Source organism: Lissotriton vulgaris, chromosome 6, assembly GCF_964263255.1.
Source record: "Lissotriton vulgaris chromosome 6, aLisVul1.2, whole genome shotgun sequence".
Classification (NCBI taxonomy): domain Eukaryota; kingdom Metazoa; phylum Chordata; class Amphibia; order Caudata; family Salamandridae; genus Lissotriton; species Lissotriton vulgaris.
Window position 1 is genome coordinate 1,173,323,839 of NC_141694.1, and position 20,290 is coordinate 1,173,344,128.

Sequence of the window (20,290 nt, forward strand, 5' to 3'; positions counted from 1 at the left end):
GGACTACGGCAACGCCCTCTACGCCGGAACCACCGCCAAGCTCCAAAAGAGACTCCAGCGGATCCAGAACGCCTCAGCCAGACTCATCCTCGACATCCCCCGACGCAGCCACATCTCCGGACATCTGAGAGACCTGCACTGGCTCCCCGTCAACAAGAGAATCACCTTCTGTCTCCTCACCCACGCACACAAAGCCCTACACGACCAAGGCCCGAGCTACCTCAACAACCGCCTCAACTTCTACGCTCCCAAACGCCACCTCCGATCGACCAACCACGCCCTCGCCGCCATCCCCCGCATCCGAAGGGCGACAACAGGAGGAAGGTCCTTCTCCTACCTGGCCGCCAAGACCTGGAACTCCCTCCCTCCCGACCTGCGCCTGACCCAAGACCACCTCTCCTTCAGGAAGAAGCTCAAGACCTGGCTGTTCGAGCAGTAGCAGCACCCCCCCCCCCCAAGCGCCTTGAGACCCTCCGGGTAAGTAGTGCGCTCTACAAATGTCTTTGATTGATTGATTGATTGATTTTGCGTGCGAGAAAGTGTCACTCATAGCCATTGAAATGCCACTCATAATTACACTGAAATTATAAAAATGTCACACATAGCAATCTGAAACCTTGGCAGCTATGTTATAATGTTTGTTAGACTTTATTTTTTGTCAAAAGCTTTCCCAGCAGTCATAAGTATTTCAAAATCCACTAATCAAGGGAAAGGTGCAGCACCACAGGCTGTTGGGGACTAGTTGTCCCTGTGGATTTCTAAAAGGACCTCTATTAGCCAGGCAAGGTACTGCACCCTTATATTATAACAAGCATTTACAATGCAACGGTCTCGCCTTTGCAAAAGTTAGAGCTATTGGCATTGTAAATGACAACATTTTTATTTATGTGTTGGTTTTGAAAACAGATAAGTAAATGGCATTGTCATTTACAATGCCAATAGCTTAATCTCTCGCAAATGCGAGACCTATTGAATTTGCAATGCAATAGGTCACGTATTTAGGCAAGTTTGAGCTATTGACATTGCAAATAACGCGTTATATTTACATTTCAAAAATACACATAATAAAATAGTATATGTATATATATCTGTATATGTATGCATGCATTTATATTTATATAGATCTGCAGATGTATATATATGTTTATATATGTATGTGTGTATATATATATATACACATACATATAAATGCATATGCATATATACATATATATGTTTATATATGTGTATATGTGTGCGCTTAGAGAGGTAGATAGTAGAGAGAGAGGTAGAGAGAGGTAGAGCAAGAGGTAAGAGGTAGAGAGTGAGTAGTAGAGGGGTGCTCTCTTGACCAGTTTGTGATTTTTTTCGGGCCAAACCTGCTGGGACTCTGCTGCCACTTTAAGCCTCCTGTCACGTCTCCCCCCGCCAGGGCCGGACTGGCCATAGCGGGCACCGGGCGTTTCCCCGGTAGGCCACTAGGTGGGGGCCGGTTTTGGGCCCCTGGGGGGCCGTTTTTGTTACTGGGGGTCGGCAATGTCGGCCCCCGGTAACAAAATCGTCCGAAACTGGCCGTTGCAAACTGCTCAGCTGCACTCCCCCTGACCCTAGGGGGGGCCAGCTGAGCAGTTTGCCAGGGCCGGTTTCTGTTATCAGTCCGGCCCTGCCCCCCACCGCCGCAGCCGCCTGACACCGCAGCGCAGCCGCTGAGAGGGGGGGACTACATCCCCCATGCACCTTTGCGGCTGGACGCCGCCTGCGTACATTGGGTGCCCGGTGGCGCATAAAAGCATTTGAGAGCCCCGGAGGAGCGGGTGCTCTCCTGACCAGTTCGTGATTTCTTTCGGGCCAAACCTGCTGGGACTCTGCTGCCACTCTAAGCCTCCTGTCACGTCTCCCCCCGCTGTCGCAGCCGCCGGACACCGCAGCGCGGCCGCTGAGAGGGGGGGGGACTACATCCCCTAAACACCTTTGCGGCTGGACGCCGCCTATGTACATTGGGCGCCGGGTGGCGCATAAAAGCATTTGAGAGCCCCGGAGGAGCGGGTGCTCTCCTGACCAGTTCGTGATTTCTTTCAGGCCAAACCTGCTGGGACTCTGCTGCCACTCTAAGCCTCCTGTCACGTCTCCCCCCGCCGCCGCAGCCACCGGACACTGCAGCGCGGCCACTGAGAGGGGGGGACTACATCCCCCACGCACCTTTGCGGCTGGACGCCAGCTACGTACATTGGGCGCCCGGTGGCGCATAAAAGCATTTGAGAGCCCCCGGTGGCGCATAAAAGCATTTGAGAGCCCCCACGCCGAGGGACGCGCGTGGGAGGAGCCCGGGACAAGGGCGGGGCCGTCTGCGGCCGGAAGAGGACGGGCTGGGCCACCCCCCTTGGTTAGATGTTTGGACACCGACTGCCTTGGCCTACTAATTGGCGGTAACTTTTATTCTTAATAATAAAGTTTGTGGTTAAAGTGACTTTTCATACGGACATCTGAACTTTTTCGTCGGGCCTACTTCACTGTTTAGTGACTTATTGTATTGGTATTCGGTATTATTCGTACATTATAACTGTTTTGTTTTTTTTCGTTTTTTTTGTACATTATAACTGTTGTGGGGACTGATATATTGTTGTTGTTGTTAACCCAGATACTTAAAAAGGTCTGTGTGAGGAATATGGGCAAAAATATGCCTCAACAGCCTCGCCCTATTACCAGGCAAAAGGTGGCCTCAACCACTCCCCTCCTGAGCTTAACAGCTATAGATAAAATGTTGCAAAAAACTATAGGGGTGGTTGCATCGGTCATGGAGAATACAGAGGCGTTTATTTCTCCCAACTGGTATGCTCCTCCCCTTGCTATCGGTGAATGTAATATTCGGCGACAGTAAATTCGCTTGATTCAATGCTAGTGTCATCCTTTGTTGGGCTGCCTTGCGCCCAGCATCATGAGATTGTCCCCATTCAGCATAACCAGTCCCTTGAATGGACTGGCATCCTCGACTCGATAGCTGCAACTAACCATGCGTGGCACTATATTCTGCAGCTGCAGGGAGGAGCGTTACTATTCTCCCCCATAATGCCGGTAGACTGGGCCCGATGGCTACCTCCCATCAAAGAGAGAGGGGTGGTACAGGTGCTACACAAACTAAACGTTGACGTAGCGGGGGACCCGTTTCAAGATGAAGTGACCAAAACGTGGGAACAGGTGTCCTCGGGCTGCGAGGGCACTCCCCTCTTGACCCGCTTCCAATTTCACAGGGTCCGATGTTCTCTTGCTGAACTACTGGGGGAGGATATGGCGGAGCCGCCCGAGGTTCCAGAACTCTCATATGTGATTAAAGCCGAGACCCCCCAGAAAATACTGTCCAACCTATATAAGCTAGCGCAGTCACATAGGGAGCACACTTACACCAAAGCGCGTCTGGCATGGCAAACTGACCTGCAGATGGTGATTGATAACGACATGTGGAGATATTGTTGTATTCATACTAGAAAGCTATCACTGAATGGCAGACATAGATTAGTCCACTTCAAGTTTATCAACAGGGTGTATTACACGCCAGCACAGCTGCACAGGTATGGCCTCCGCGATACTGCGGAGTGCGAGAGATGCCATGCCCCCGATGCGGGGTTTCTACACTTGGCATGGCAATGTCGAGTGTGGGGGTCTTCTGGCAGAAGATTTTTACGGACATCAGTAACATAGTGGAGGTGGATCTCGCACCCAACCCAATGCTGGCTCTGCTAGGGTATTCTAAGACGCTTCCGAGAGCCACTCGAAGACTGGTTGACATGGGGCTGCTCATAGCTCGAAGGGTGGTTGCTTGCTGCTGGATGAGGGGCCCCGGGCCCACTCCTAAATGTTGAGCACAGGATATGTTGTATTGCTGTACACAGTCTGAGAACTATAGCGAGCTGCTGCCCCCCACTAACCGACCTAAAAACTTTTGGGGCCTATACCAGATGTACGTAAACAGTAGAGGTGATGCACACACCACAGTGGAGGTCTAGAGACATTAGACAGCCACTGGGAGGAATGTGTTGTTGTGCGGGCATTGGGTGCAGCAATGGGTATCAACCTACGGAAAGTAGAGGGGCACTGCATGAGGGACGAGAAGCAGATCACCTGGGTTAACGCTAGTAGATACCTTCAAGATTGCCGCCTGCCCTGATATGGGTTGTTGGCTAAATGGCTGTGTACAAAGCTGAGGAGGAAATGTCACGTTGTTGTCCATACGGACTTTGCGACCGTAGACGGATGGGTGGGAGGGGGGTTTGTTAAATTGTACCGTTTTATGCATTGCAAACCTAATAAAAATATTAACAAAAAAAAACAGTCCCTTGAACCACTCCCATTGCCCAGCAAACTCTCTTTAACACCTACAATGCTGCCATTGAATGCAACTAATGAGTCCCCCTTCTTAATTGATGATTCTTTAGGGCAGGAGGAGGGTGATTGTCCTTTAAGACCTGATCCTGTACTACTGTCCGGGCCAAATAAAGTAAGCCCACATGTAACAACCAGAGGGCAAAAAGCAAAATGTAAACAAAATCATATTAATAAAGAAGAACTGCCTGTAAATAAATCCAAAGGGAAGGGTAGCTCTAACCAACGTAAAGTTGCTGTAAATCTTACTGGACTAAAAGGAAAAAAGGGCAAGGGCCAGACAGACGGTGCTGTTGCCCAAACTAGTTTTGGTAACCCAGAGGGCGAAGATAATTTTTGGGGAAGAATGGAGACCCTGTTATCAACACTCCTAGGACCGATTTGTTCAAAAGTTACCACCATGGAAATTCGGGTAGCCAATATAGAGGAAAAGATGACTAATATCCTCCATTCCATTCAGACAGCTCACACCAAGACATTAGCGTATCCACCCCCAGCCGACGCAGGAGGAAATCCTAAAGGACTACCTGCGGACGCGACCAATTCAGCACAACATAAAAATAGGGAGGCTAATAACAGGTTAGAACCTATAATTCTAGGGGGTCGTAATGCAAATAGTGTAACAGATCAAATAAGCTTAAACCAGGGAAGTAATGATAACGGCAATACCAAGTGTGCTTCTGGAAGAGATCAGTATGGCCAAAGGCATAATGTAGCTAGACCCTTACCTACTCTAAATCTACCCCCGGAAGCTACACCATATACGGTTGTGTTAGCTAACGTTCCAGTTCTGCCCCCCAACGTTTTTGAACACTGGTCGACATTGAGGAACAAATCCCTTCAACTTTTAACCTCTAGGACTGGATTTAAAAACGTACTGTTTTCCGAATTTAAAATGGCCAGAAGAGTGAGTTGGGTAGGTCCATCTACCAAATTTCTTAATGGAGATTGTGTAATCTTAACATTTAGATCCACACTTCTGGTACGAAATATTATTGAGGGGGGCTTTAATGGGGCAGTTAACACTGAGTTCATCAACATTCTGCCCTTGGGCTATTTCTATCGTCCAATGCATTTTGGAAGGTTTCTAGATCCCCACTGCTTAGCAGAAAATCATCTGGGTCCTAATCAAGCAAGATATGGTGTCCCGATTTCAAATCCCTTTGAGACCTTAAGTGGTCTAGAGAGTAACGACTGACTGCAAATGGAGAACCTGCCCAAGTTATTTGGCGGAGTAGTCTATCATAACTCTATACCTAATCAGGGGCACACTATAAATGAGTGGACAGAAAATGTCAGTACTCCAGGGATCGAGGTTGCTGATGGGGGGATGGTGGCCTTAGAGGTTGGTCATGAGTTAGTACACCTTAATGGGACTAGGTCCTTGCTGGAAGGTGTTGGGCCCCCATCTTCTGTTTTGACCTCTGCTGTGGCCCCGTTATGTTATATTACATCTTGGAATATTGCTGGAATCAAATAAAAAATTGATAACCCACTTTGGCATGACTTTATTCAGTCCCATGACTTGATTTGTCTTCAGGAAACTTGGAGTAAGGAAGCGGTCCATATCAATGGGTATAAGACCTATCATACTCCGGCTGTTGAGGTTGTGCACGGGAGAGCCAAGGGAGGGCTGAGTGTTTATCTTTCCAATAAGATGAATCTAAAAGGGGTTCTAGAGCCCATCAAAGACACTTATTTTCAGTTTCTGGTGCTCTTACTGGATTCTGACACTTCGTTTCCCTGGTTAATTTTTATAATAATATTTCCCAGGGTGAAGTATCAAATGTCATCAATAACATGTCTAAAGCATTGTTGTCCCAGCTTGTAAGTAACAGGAAAGATCTGATCGTCCTCTTGCTAGGGGATTTTAACTGTATTTTATGTAGTATTGTGGAAGATATTAGATGCGGAGTGGTATGGGAAGAGGGCCTGTGTCAATCCCATTTTACTCACACCCCTTTGGGTGAACACTTAAATGAACTGCTGAGTAATTTTGACCTTGGATTTGCTAATGAATTATGTACACTGCCATCTTCCTTACCTCCAGCATTCAATGGTAGGGGCTGTTGCTCCACAATTGATTATGTTCTAGTAACTAACAATCATGCCCATAGAATTAATTCTTTTAAAGTCTCAGACAATGCACTAAGTGACCACTTCCCGCTCTGTTTGGACATTTTATTGCCCACGTAGAACGTCTTAAGGAGTAACACTGAAAAAGTAAGAGTTCTAGAAAACGTATCTATTGGTAGAACGAATGGGTACTCGTTACGATGGGCCATGGCTGACCAAACAGAAATACTTATTTCAGTAATTGGCAAATGTAAGCCTGAGTTTGCGTTATGCTTGGGTGAAGATTCCTCCCCTGAATCGTTTTTACCCATCACAAATGAAATAAGGAATTCTCTTATGAGACAGCATAAAAATAATAGAGTCCAGGGAGGATGGTTTAATTCTAATTGTACTAAAGTCTATGCCCTCCTAAAGAAGGAACTACATAAAAACCCAAGAAGTATTATGGAGGTGAGGAGACTTAGGAAAGAATATAATTTAGCTGTTAAAGACAGGAAGAATACATTAAAATCAGAGGCATGGGAAGCCTTGCACATAGCTTCGGTTAATAATGATAGTGCTGGCTTCTGGAAGGTTATTAGAACCCACTTCTTTGTGGAAGAGACCGGTCCCAAAATAGAGATAGGGATCCCAGAGGCAGACTGGATTGGGCATTTTACCCAGGTATACGATTGAGAGGAAAGATCATCTTCCCTCTGCATATCTACCTCCTACCCCAGTTCAAGGAACCTGGCGTTTACCTTGGATGAGGTTGAAAAAGCTCTCCACGCCAGTCAGGGTGGTAAGGCTCCTGGCCCGGACGGTGTCCCTATAGATATTTTTAAGGCTATTATACCTCTGTGGGCTCCCCTTTTGGTCCAGGTGCTTATTGCAAGTTGTACCACAGATTTCTTGTCTACCTGGGTGGAATCCGTAATCGTGCCTATCTTCAAAAAAGGGGATAGACACAACCCGGGTTGTTATAGACCTATCTCCTTATTGGACTCTTTCACAAAGATAGCTGGACGGATAATTCTGGACCGTCTTTTGGACTGGGCCGATGATAATTCTATCTTATCAGACTTGCAATATGGTTTCCGGTCTGGCTTGGGAACAGTGGAGCAGGGCCTAAACCTTTTAATGTTGGTGGGAAAGTACACAAGGGCCAAGAAAGGGAACTTATTCTTGGCCTTTGTGGACCTCTCAGCCGCATTTGATTGTGTGATTCATTCTAAACTGTGGACTTTGCTAGGACAATTAAGGGTTGATGAAAATATAATTTATTTTCTTAAACGTTTTTATAGTGACGCATCAGCTTGCGTCCGTTATGTCTTGAAGGGGGAACGCACGGCTAAACTCCCAATCAGGAGTGGAGTCAGGCAGGGCTGTGTACTGGCTCCATTCCTTTTTAACTTGTACATAAATGGTCCGGAGGGAGCCCTGTGCAGAGATAGTTTAGATTCCCCCTATGTATCAGGTCGTTCAATTTATTTATTTATTTATTTATTAAGCAACTTGTATCGCGCAAACTAAACCCGGAGGTGTCAAGGCGCCTATCAAACCAAATCAAAAAGTTTGCAGAGCACCACTAAGGGTATGCACGTGTAAAAAGGTGGGTCTTTCAGAGCAGATCTAAAAGCTTGTAGAGTGGGGCGGGACCTTACTTCCAAAGGGAGGGCATTCCACCATCTAGGTGCCAAGTTAGAAAAGGCCTTGCCTCCCCATCTTGCTTTCCTAACACGAGGTACAGAGAGAAGAAGTTTGTGAATAGAGCGAAGATTCCTGCCGGGGTTATACTGAGATAGGATCGATCCCATGCCTGTCGGGCTGGATTTAGCTAGGGCTTTGTACACCATACACATGGATTTAAAAAGGATACGGTCCTCAACGGGGAGCCAGTGGAGCTGTTTTCGGGCTTCGGTGGCAGAGGCACGTTTAGGTAGGTCAAGGACAAATCTCGCTGCCGCGTTCTGGACCACCTGCAAGCGCTGTAGCTGACTCTTGTTCAGTCCTGCATACAGCGCATTGCAATAATCCAATCGCGAGCCCAGAAGTGCGACAGCAAGTTGCTTTCTCGCCTGGGGTGACAAATAGTGCCTGATTTTCCTTAGAATGTGGATAATCCCCCAGCAGGTCGATACAGTCCTGTTGACCTGTTGGCACATACTAAGGGTGGGATCGATCATAACTCCCAGGTTTTTTGCTGACGAGGTGGGCTCGGGACATAGGCCCAGCGAGTTCGGCCACCACTCAGCCGACCAGATCGTTTCTTTTCCTCCAAAAACCATCACCTCCGTCTTCTCCCCATTCAGTTTTAGCGAGTTGTGAATCATCCACTGGCCAACTGCCTCCATACAAGATCTAAAATTGGCGGCAGTTGACGTAACTGACTGGGAGAGAGAGACTAGGATCTGGGTGTCGTCCGCATAGGAGACTACCTCCATCCCAAAAGATCTAATGAGTCTGGCAAGGGGGGTCACATAGATATTGAAAAGGGTAGGACTAAGCGCTGACCCTTGGGGGACCCCACATTGCACAGACAGGGAGGGAGGGAATTCCGGCCGTTTTGTACGCAGACGATGCTGTGTTAATGTCTCGTACCCAAGTGGGTCTTCAGCGCGTGGTGGATAGTTTCACCCTTTTCATGACAGATTTGGGGTTAAGGGTAAACTCATCTAAAACATTCATCATCCGCTGTGGTAAGAATTTTAAGACCAAAAGGGCAATTTTTATTGCAGGACAGAAGCTTGAGGCATCCAAGCAATTCTCATATCTAGGTATTTTATTTGCACAGAATGAGTAATGGGCTCAAGCAGTAGCAGCTAAGAAATTGGCGATGACACGTTCTACTGCTGCCCTTAAATCCTTTGCCAAAAAGCCGGGCACAAGACCTCCTGTTGAGTTAACCAAGATTTACAAAGCCAAATGTGTATCTGGTGCTATTTATGGGAGTGGGGTTTGGGGTTTTGTAGATCCAACTCCCATTGAGGTAGTTGAAATCTTTCCTGAAATATATATTAGCTGTACCAAACAGTACCTCAAGTTATATCTGCCACGCAGAATTAGGCCTTCCATTTATATCCGACTTGATTAAGCTTGAGCCTGTGCTTTTATGGCACAGACTGTGGACCAAAGAGGAAACCAAGCTAAATAGGAATATTGTGTCAGATAGTATGAAATTGGAAGGAGTAATGAGGATCCCATGGCTGAGTTATGTGTTTAGGTTTTTCAAAGATCTTGGCAAACCTGAATACTTTTTAAATCCTCTCACCATCTCAGCCATTTCTAGAAAAGATTTGAGGAAAGTGGGCCTGACTATGCTAGATACTGTAAGAACAACAACAGAGGTCCTAAAACCACCTGTCCTGCAACATCAACTGTTATTAACTACTTTTAATATTCAGCCCTATTTGGTTTGTGTTCCTGGATAACTATGATAGATTTTTATTATCTCGCTTCAGGTTGGGAATCTTTCATAGATTGATTGGCTTCCCAACCGCGAATGATTGGTCGCGGGATTTGCAGCCTTGTCCCTGTGATGATGTGTCGCCCCAAAATACTATGCACGTTATCTTATTTTGAAAATTTTGTATATTTATAAGGCGCAGGATCCTACTGCCTTTATTGAGACAGATGGGTCTGCGCCAATGTCGTCTGGCTCTGTTATCTTTACAATACTTGGATAACGAGAGAGGTGTTGCAACAACCACAGTCTTCCTAAAAAAGTGTTATACCATAGAAAGACTTTGATCATGTAGAGCACTTTATGTATAGTGAGGATGCCTTGAATAGGAAATTTTCTCATAAATCAACTGTTGCGTACGTTTTTACGTGCTGATTTTAATAATTTGGTGACTCTGTAAAATTAATTGAAATATGATTCATTTTTAACATGTACGCTTTTATGATTGCTTTTTTAACAATCGAATACAGCTATTTTTGACTTGACTTGAGTAGTAGAGAGTAAAGAGTGAGTAGTCGAGAGTAGAGAGTGAGTAGTAGAGTATAGAGAGTACTAGAGAGTGAGTAGTATAGAGTGGGAAGTAGAGAGCAGAGAGTAGTAGAGAGTTAGTAGAGGAGAGTTAGTAGTAGAGAGTAGTAGAGAGTTGTGGTGAGTGAGTAGTAGAGAGTGAGTAGAGAGTGAGTAGTAGAGAGTGAGTACTAGCGAGTAAGTAGAGAGTAGTAGAGAGTAGTAGCGAGAGAGTAGTAGAGAGTGAGTAATAGAGAGTAGAGTGAGTAGAGAGAGTGAGTAGTAGAGAGTATTAGCGAGTGAGTAGTATAGCAAGTAGTAGAGAGTGAGTAGTAGAGAAGTAGAGAGTGAGTAGTAGAGAGTGAGTAGAGATTAGTAGAGAGTGAGTAGTAGAGAGTAGCAGAGAGTGAGTAGTAGAGAGGAGTAGAGTGAGTAGAGTAGTAGTGAGTGAGTAGTAGAGAGTGATTAGTAGAGTGAGTAGAGAGTAGTTGAGTAGTAGAGAGTGCGTAGTAGAGAGTGAGTACTACAGAGTGAGTAGTACAGAGTAGTAGAGAGTGAGTAGAGAGTAGTAGAGTGAGTAGTAGAGAGTGAGTAGTAGAGTGAGTAGAGAGTAGTTGAGTAGTAGAGAGTAAGTAGTAGAGAATGAGTAGTAGAGAATGAGTTGCAGAGAGTGAGTAGTAGAGCGTAGAGTGAGTAGTAGAGAGAGAGTAGTAGAGAGCGAGTAGTAGAGAGTGAGTAGTAGAGATTGAGTAGTAGAGAGCGAGTAGTACAGAGTAGTAGAGAGGGAGTAGAGAGTGAGTAGTACAGTGAGTAGTAGAGTGTGTAGTAGAGAGTGAGTAGTAAGTAGTAGAGAGTAGTAGGGAGTAGTAGAGAGTAGTAGAGAGTGAGTAGAGAGTGAGTAATAAAGTGTGAGAAGTAGTGATTGGAGAGTAGTAGAGAGTTAGTAGAGAGTAGAAGAGAGTGAGTAGAGTAGTAGAGAGTGAGTAGTAGAGAGTGAGTAGTAGAGAGTGAGTCGTAGAGAATGAGTAGAGAGTAGAGTAGTTGAGAGTAGTAGAGAGTGAGTAGTAGAGAATAAGCACTTAGAATGAAAACCCAACAGAATTTCCATACAGTTTAGAGTTCGGATGTGTAGCCATGGCCCCGCTGGGTAGCGGGAATGTGCACAGTAAACTAAAGAGGTTCCCAGTAGTACCGGCTGCGGCAGGCAGCAAAAGAGAGAACTTTGGGGTTTAAATCCTGGCATCGTCACTTTGACCGAATGTGTGATTCTGTGTAAATAACGCAATATCCCCCTTCTGCCTTCTCTAAAAGAGTCTGGCCATAGAACCATGATTGCCCGTCATTTTTGTGCTCTACGCAAATGCGATAAGCAAAGAGAATTTAAACTACTCTGATGTTTTCTGGAAAACTTGCTCAGTGCATAGCTGCCAAGGTTTCAGATTGCCATTGTTAGACCCGTCTGCTTCTGAGAGTCCCCTCACCACTATGATTTCTTTTGTTCCCCTACCTCCCAAAATTTGTCGCTTTTCTTTGTCTACCAGGACCTTTTTGTGTGCTGTTTCAATGGGGCTAGATGTTCCTTGGCACCTATTCACAAGACACCTGGCGAAACCTGTGACATTATAGACTGGGATTGGCAACCTGTATGAATGACCTCAAAATGGTGGCCATCCATTCTCCTCATGAGAGTGACTCCCTGTGGAGCCTCCATGAACCCTGACCTTTCAAGGTTTTGGCGCCCTTTTACTTGGTGCGCATTCCTGACAGGAATTACTTTATTTCCCTCAGGTACTCAAAATGGCTGCTCTAGAACCCCAGTATGGTGGCTGTTAGAGACCCAAATACCCCAGCAGTGCCATGTCATTGGCCTAACCCAAAGAAGGTTCTAGAACCTACTGGCACGAGCCAGCACCTCAGGGCACTGGCTATATAAGGTCCAGTCCCTGGCGGCCATTTTAGATAGGATAATGACGTTCCAGATCTAAGTGAAGAAGGAGATTCCAGACTTGACACCAGATTGACACCTGCCCTGTTGACCCCTGAGGCGGCTGGTTGTGTGGCAGTAGAGCAAGCAAGAGTCACTGGCGTGGATCCTGACTGGCGTTCCAGTCAGCTGTGTGTGCGGTGACCTCGCGCCTACAGCGCCTGCCCAGCGTGTGCCTCGTCACCCCCAAGAGACTGTGGCAGATTTTTCGTGTGCCTCCCCGCCCCCCCGGTGGCGAATTACGACTGACTCGGGTCGCGAGGCGAGAGCAAGTTCGCCGCGACCACAAGCGTCTTCTGTGCCCCTTGTGTGACAGGCGCCTCCAGCGAGGAGCTCGGACGTCTCCGAGCTCACCCGGCATAGAGTGCTTCCTGCGCAGACTGAGGTGAGGTGGTGCACCGGGGCGGGGAAAGGCCGGCCTTCGTTGGGCGGGACTACTGTCTCTGCCCCTTCCCAGTGGATCGGCGGTTGTAGCTGTGGGCGGGAACCATCCCTGTTTGAGGAAGTCGGAGGGAGGTCCGTGGAGCCCCTGAGAACCTGTCGCTGGCGAGAGAAGTACTGAACCCGACTGAATCGCTTTTCGATTGCAGCCGATGTGAGGTGGGCCCGTTTCTTCAGGTGGGAAGCGCTGTTATAAAGGAACTGTGAACCGGCATTTACTTGACTGAGTGTGAAGATTGTGTGACCTCTCCGGCAGCCCCGTTCGGCAGTCTAAAGACTTGGAACTGGTGCCGCCTGAGTGCTAGCGGGGATAGAAACCCCTAGGCGCGCTTAAACCCCCCACCGGCAAACAGAGATCTCAACCCGGTGGCAGCAGAGTGTAAATGAAGTGTTCACTGTCTTTCCTTGCCTTTTAGATATACGTGCATAACCCCTGTGTGATTCTTAAAGAGTCCCAGCTCTCCCTGTTAAGCCCAGAGAAGCCTGTGTACACTAATGGTGAAATCGTCATAAACTGTAAGAGTAATCTTTCCAACCTGAAATGTATTTGCAAATGTAGTGTTCCTGAAGTACTTAATTGGTGGCAGTGATACCAGAATGAAACTGTAGGTGTTCTTGAACTGAACCAGTGTTTATTCTATTACACGGACAGTGATATTTATGCTATTTATTGAAGATATTTATTCCCGATATTTATTCTATTTATTCACAATATTTATTCCTGATATTTAATCTATTTATTGATGAACTGTACTCCTAAGCTTATTTATTGAATCTATTCCAAAATCGAAACCCAGCAAATTGTGACCCAAAAGAAATGTAATTGTGCTTTCCTAATTGGTCCCCATTCACAACAGAGAATTTTTACATAAAGGAATCGTATTTTTCTACAACAGTGGTGTGGTGTCCTTCTTTTTGGTGGTTGTTCAAGGAGATATTATTGGGTCGAAGCCGGCTTAACACGATAGCCTTCACTTGCCTTGACACTTGAGCCAAGCTACCCCCTTCGCAGGTCCAACAGCCATGGGTGACATTTTCATAATTTCAGTGTTATTATGAGTGACATTTCAATGACTATGAGTGACACTTTCTCGCGAACAAAATCAAGCAATGAAGACGATTGAAACATATTAATATTAGAAGTTAAACCCATGTGAGGAACAAGAAACTCTAATAAAAATCTTAAAACTGCTGCTATACAGGAGAAATGGAAGGACACTAACTAATATGACACAGAGAGCTCTGCCCCCAAACAGGCCACTTGTTTCTGCTAGGAATTCTCAGCTTCCATGCTCGCAACAATACCAGAGTGAACATTAGTATTATTAAAAATGTTAATTGAAAGTACAGAGAAACGCCATTAAGAACAGGGCACTCTGGAGCCAGCCAGCACTTGACTGTAGCGCCTGAAACACTACACAACATTCGGAATGACATAATATTGCAGATGTAAAACAAAATAGATAACAAAAGATAATGCAAATTTTCTTTTAACTCTTCTATGTAGTTTGATAGATGTGATGAAAACATTTCGTAATGGAAAAGGTCAGAAGTTCGTAATGTAAAAAAATAATCCCACTGATTATTTAAGTTTTACTTGTCTTTCATTTTAAAGTGTGTGCGCTATGATTTTATAGACTGTAGGTAACAAGGACCCCCTGGTGAGGATAGATATCCTGGGACAGGGTAAACAATATGTGAAAGGTAACAATCCCAGGCATACACTGAGGAAAGTACACAATAGATACAACAAACAAACTAGTTCAGTTAGAAAAAATTGTTAATTTTAAATTTTATAAAATAAGGGAATAAAAAGTGCATTAATCACAATTGATAAAAATGATGATACATATGTATTCATAAAATGAATTAAAAAGAGATCAGATGGCATCCAGTCGACGCGTTTCGACATATACAATATGCCTTCCTCAGGACTTTAACCATCAAAAGTTCTGTAAAACATAATCATAGCATAATATTACTATTTTGGATTTCTATCATGACATAATTACAACTGAACTAGCTAACAGTTTGCTACTGCATTCTATTGGTAAAAGTATCATCTTCATTCCAGATTCATGATGTACCGCTTTAGTTTGAACAAATTAGCAGCTAAATGAGCTATGCAAAGACGTTGGTCTCAAAAAACAACAAGTGACTTAATTAGAGGGAGTAGTGTAAATTTGAGAAACAAGGCAAGGTGTCAATTTTGTTCGCAGAACCTGTAAGATACATGATAATTCATTCATAAGAGACAAATTTTTTTTTTATATTACCACCAGGGAACAAACAGCCACAAAGGTCTGTATATAGGCTTTACTGCTATGGATACATTTCACTTATAGTCAATAATACATGTTTGCCACCATGTCCGGGTAGATGTTATTACAGATATAAGAACCATTTTATGTATTCAGTTTCAAGATACAATTTACGTGAAAACATATGCATAGAAATCTATACACAAGTCTGCTTCTAGACTGTAAAAGGACTAATTTAGTCATTCTTGTTGAGACAGAAAAGGTATAAGGAAAGATGGAGCAAAGAAAAAACAGAAAAATAGTAATAAAAATGCTTTGTCTTTTGGATTTACTGGGAATTATTAAATTATTTGGCCTAAAAAGGAGGGGGAAAGGGTTTTCTAAGTATTGGTGAGCACAATATTTATCCTATTTTATGGGTAGTAATCTAATAACTCCTCAAAGAATTACTGTACTCTTACCTAATACTTGCATGCGTGAACAGCGTTTTCTTTTATTTAGGTTATGATATAAAAACAGGCGTCCAATGTGTGATCACAAAACCTACAGAGAAATCATGTAGTTATGTTCATATAATTCTCCCTGCTATTATAGGTTTAATAAAGAGGGGGGGAAGATATCCCTATAACGTTCTTACCAATAAAATCGAATTTATGTATTCAGAATATGGGTTCCAGTCAAGCGGCAGACCAGTGCCAAGCGAATATATAATACAATGTAGGAAACCTATCAAAGAAAAGAGTGGACAATCAGGGATAGGTTGCAGGAATATATGGTCTAAATTTTAAGTGCACGTATAAACCGCTTACCAAAGGGTTAAATAAACGTTGTTAATGAGTGGGGACCCCCATTTCTGGTAACGAGAGAATCCGATTGCGGGGGCTTCACATTGAAGCCCCCGCAATCGGATTACATTCTGAATACATAAATTCGATTTTATTGGTAAGAACGTTATAGGGATATCTTCCCCCCCTCTTTATTAAACCTATAATAGCAGGGAGAATTATATGAACATAACTACATGATTTCTCTGTAGGTTTTGTGATCACACATTGGACGCCTGTTTTTATATCATAACCTAAATAAAAGAAAACGCTGTTCACGCTTGCAAGTATTAGGTAAGAGTACAGTAATTCTTTGAGGAGTTATTAGATTACTACCCATAAAATAGGATAAATATTGTGCTCACCAATACTTAGAAAACCCTTTCCCCCTCCTTTTTAGGCCAAATAATTTAATAATTCCCAGTAAATCCAAAAGACAAAGCATTTTTATTACTATTTTTCTGTTTTTTCTTTGCTCCATCTTTCCTTATACCTTTTCTGTCTCAACAAGAATGACTAAATTAGTCCTTTTACAGTCTAGAAGCAGACTTGTGTATAGATTTCTATGCATATGTTTTCACGTAAATTGTATCTTGAAACTGAATACATAAAATGGTTCTTATATCTGTAATAACATCTACCCGGACATGGTGGCAAACATGTATTATTGACTATAAGTGAAATGTATCCATAACAGTAAAGCCTATATACAGACCTTTGTGGCTGTTTGTTCCCTGGTGGTAATATAAAAAAATTTTTTGTCTCTTATGAATGAATTATCATGTATCTTACAGGTTCTGCGAACAAAATTGACACCTTGCCTTGTTTCTCAAATTTACACTACTCCCTCTAATTAAGTCACTTGTTGTTTTTTGAGACCAACGTCTTTGCATAGCTCATTTAGCTGCTAATTTGTTCAAACTAAAGCGGTACATCATGAATCTGGAATGAAGATGATACTTTTACCAATAGAATGCAGTAGCAAACTGTTAGCTAGTTCAGTTGTAATTATGTCATGATAGAAATCCAAAATAGTAATATTATGCTATGATTATGTTTTACAGAACTTTTGATGGTTAAAGTCCTGAGGAAGGCATATTGTATATGTTGAAACGCGTCGACTGGATGCCATCTGATCTCTTTTTAATTCATTTTATGAATACATATGTATCATCATTTTTATCAATTGTGATTAATGCACTTTTTATTCCCTTATTTTATAAAATTAAAAATTAACAATTTTTTCTAACTGAACTAGTTTGTTTGTTGTATCTATTGTGTACTTTCCTCAGTGTATGCCTGGGATTGTCACGCTATGATTTTATATGCAGTTTAAAGTGAACTGTGCCTATACCTTACACTTGGGCACTGCGAACACCGATGCGGACCAAACATGACAGCTAGAATGGGTTGACCCAGGCGATAGGTGTAATCATTTTCAAATTGGGGCCATACTGCGTGATCACAGGGGTGCAGACTGAGGAGGTGTTCAGACACATGGCTTTACCCAGGAGCACGACCACTTACAGGCCTCAAAGACCACAAAGCATAGGGTTGCTTTGGGCCACCTTCTCTGGCCGTGGAATTGACAGGCACGTCAGCACACGAAAATGTCACACATAGAAATCTGAAACCTTGGCAGCTATGTCAGTATCAGACGTGTTTAAAATAATTGTGCTTTGAATTGGATTAGCAGCGACCCAAACACTTACTTGTACTCTTTAGCAGGCAGCGCCATCAGCGGAAAGGGCCAGCCCGCTGCAATGACTTTCTGCAGCCCCACATACTGCTCCTGGCAGCGGCTGCGGTGGGTGCATGACTCGCTCCGGCCCCGTAAATCTCATGGCTGCTAAAGTGTAGTGCAGCACTCCTCCGGCCATGAAGATGTGTGTCCGGTCGCTGTAGGTTCTCGCAAAATTATGCAGCGCGGCCGGCCCTCAATTCGGATGTGAGGCAGCTAACATCACTGTGGCCCTGCGGCTCGTCTATTAAACGTGTCCTCACTTTAGTAAATGCAGCGGCGGGCGAGAATATATCTTGGCGCCCCTGGTAAGTGCCTAGCTGTGTCAGCCAGCATCTTGCTAAGTGGGCGGCCCGCCCCCCATTAATTGAACTGCGTGTCAAACAACTTAAGCCATGGCGCGGCAGGGATTTACAGCGGCGAGCGCCAGCCTGGAGCCAGCGCCGAGGATTGTCACAATGTAGCCGCCTAGCGCTGCCACGCTCTCACTCAGCCCACTAGCTGAGTGTTGCCATTTTTACAACATACATCATTAACTATTTATGAAGTGAGAGTAGCTGCTGGCACCGGCAGCAGCACATCTCTCGGACTTGGAGCAGCAGGAGCCATGCACAGGCGCCCCCAGTGGCGGGAGCTGGTACGTCGGCAAAATGCGTGACAATGCATTTCAGTGTGGTGATGCGGAACACCGCACTGAAATGCGTGAGTGTCACACCTGATGAGTGACACTTGGCAGGACTGTCAGTGTATGTAAATTAATTATTTTGTGTGCTAGTGTAAACAATTTTCTGTAAAAGTGCTAGATTGTCAAGATGTATGTAGACTTCCAATTTCACAGTTTGTTAAGTAAATTATTAATCATATAAAGCAGCTCTATTCATCCTGGGGGGGGGGAAGGGGGCAGGAGGTTGAATAAAAACTAATTTTTGAAGCAAATAGTTTTGGTCTGAAATATGGCTGAAGCAGGATATCACTCTCGACTGAATACCCCGAGAACAAATGCACCCAGAGAAGACAGCCCGGTGGGTGAAGTCTTGAGGGGCAACATCTCGAGGCCGGGGTTAGAGCACTAAATCCTCTTACGGAGAGTGAAATCAGCGATCAATCAATCAATCAATCAGAGTACTTGTAAAGCGCGCTACTTACCCGTGAGGGTCCCAAGGCGCTGAGGGGAGGGGGGGTGCTGCTACTGCTCGAAGAGCCAGGTCTTGAGGAGTCTTCTGAAGGCGAGTAGGTCTTGGGTCTTCCGTATGTGGGTAGGGAGGGTGTTCCAGGTCTTGGCGGTGAGGTAGGAGAAGGATCTGCCGCCGGAGGTCATTCATTGGATGCGGGGGACAGCGGCGAGGGCGAGGCTGGCGCAGTGGAGCTGGCGGGTGGGGGTGTGGAAGCTGAATCTGCTGTTCAGGTAGGCTGGTCCGGCATTGTGGAATGCTTTGTGTGCGTGGGTGAGGATCTTGAAGGTGATCCTCTTGTCAGCGGGGAGCCAGTGTAGGTCTCTCAGGTGGGGGGTGATGTGGCTGCGGCGGGGGACGTTGACGATCAGTCGGGCGGAGGCGTTTTGGATGCGTTTTAGTCATCGTAGGTTTTTGGCTCGGATTCCTGCGTAGAATGCATTGCCGTAGTCCAGTCTGCTGCTAACGAGGGCCTGTGTCACTGTTCTTCTTGTTTCGGTCGGGATCCACCTGTAGATGCTGCGCAGCATGCAGAGGGTGTTGTAGCAGGAGGAGGAGACGGCGTTGACCTGCTTAGGCATGGAGAGGGAGGAGACTAGGATGAATCCTAGATTGCGTGCATGGCCGGTGGGGGTTGGTGCTGTTCCCAGTGTGGTCAGCCACCAGGAGTCGTCCCAGGCTGAGGGGGTGGGTCCGAGGATGAGGACCTCCGTCTTGTCCAAGTTCAGCTTCAGACGGCTGCTCCTCATCCAATCAGCGACGGCCTTCATTTCCTCGTGGAGGTTGGTTTTGGCGGTGTGCGGGTCCTTGGTGAGGGTGAGGGTGAGCTGGGTGTCGTCAGCTTAGGAGATGATGTTGAGGTCGTGATGGCAGGGCCACTTGTGCGAGGGGGATTTAGACGTTGAACAGCTTTGGGCTGAGGGATGAGCCCTGGGGGGCGCCACAGATGATTTCGGTGACTTTGGATCAGAAGGGTGGGAGGCGAACGCTCTGGGTTCTGCCGGAGAGGAAGGAGGTGGTCAAGTCAAGAGCCTTATCTTGGATTCCGGCTTCTAGGAGGCGTGTCTTTAGAGTGCGATGGCAGACCGTGTTGAAGGCGGCTGACAGGTCCAGGAGGATGAGGGCTGATGTTTCGCCGTTGTCTAGTTGACGCCTGATGTCGTCTGTGGCGGCGATGAGGGCTGTCACGGTGCTGTGGTTTCGTCTGAATCCGGACTGGGACGGGTCCAAGATGTTGTTGTCTTCGAGGTGGCAGGCCAGTTGCATGTTGAGGATATTCTCAATGACCTTTGCCGGGAACGGGAGCAGGGAGATGGGCCGGAAGTTCTTGAGGTCCTTGGGGTCCGCTTTGGGCTTCTTGAGGAGGGCATTGATTTTGGCGTGCTTCCAGCTTTCAGGGAATGTCGCTGTTTTGAAGGAGATGTTGATAACCTTCCGTAGTTGGGGTGCGATGGCTGCGTCTGCTTTGATGAATACGTGGTGTGGG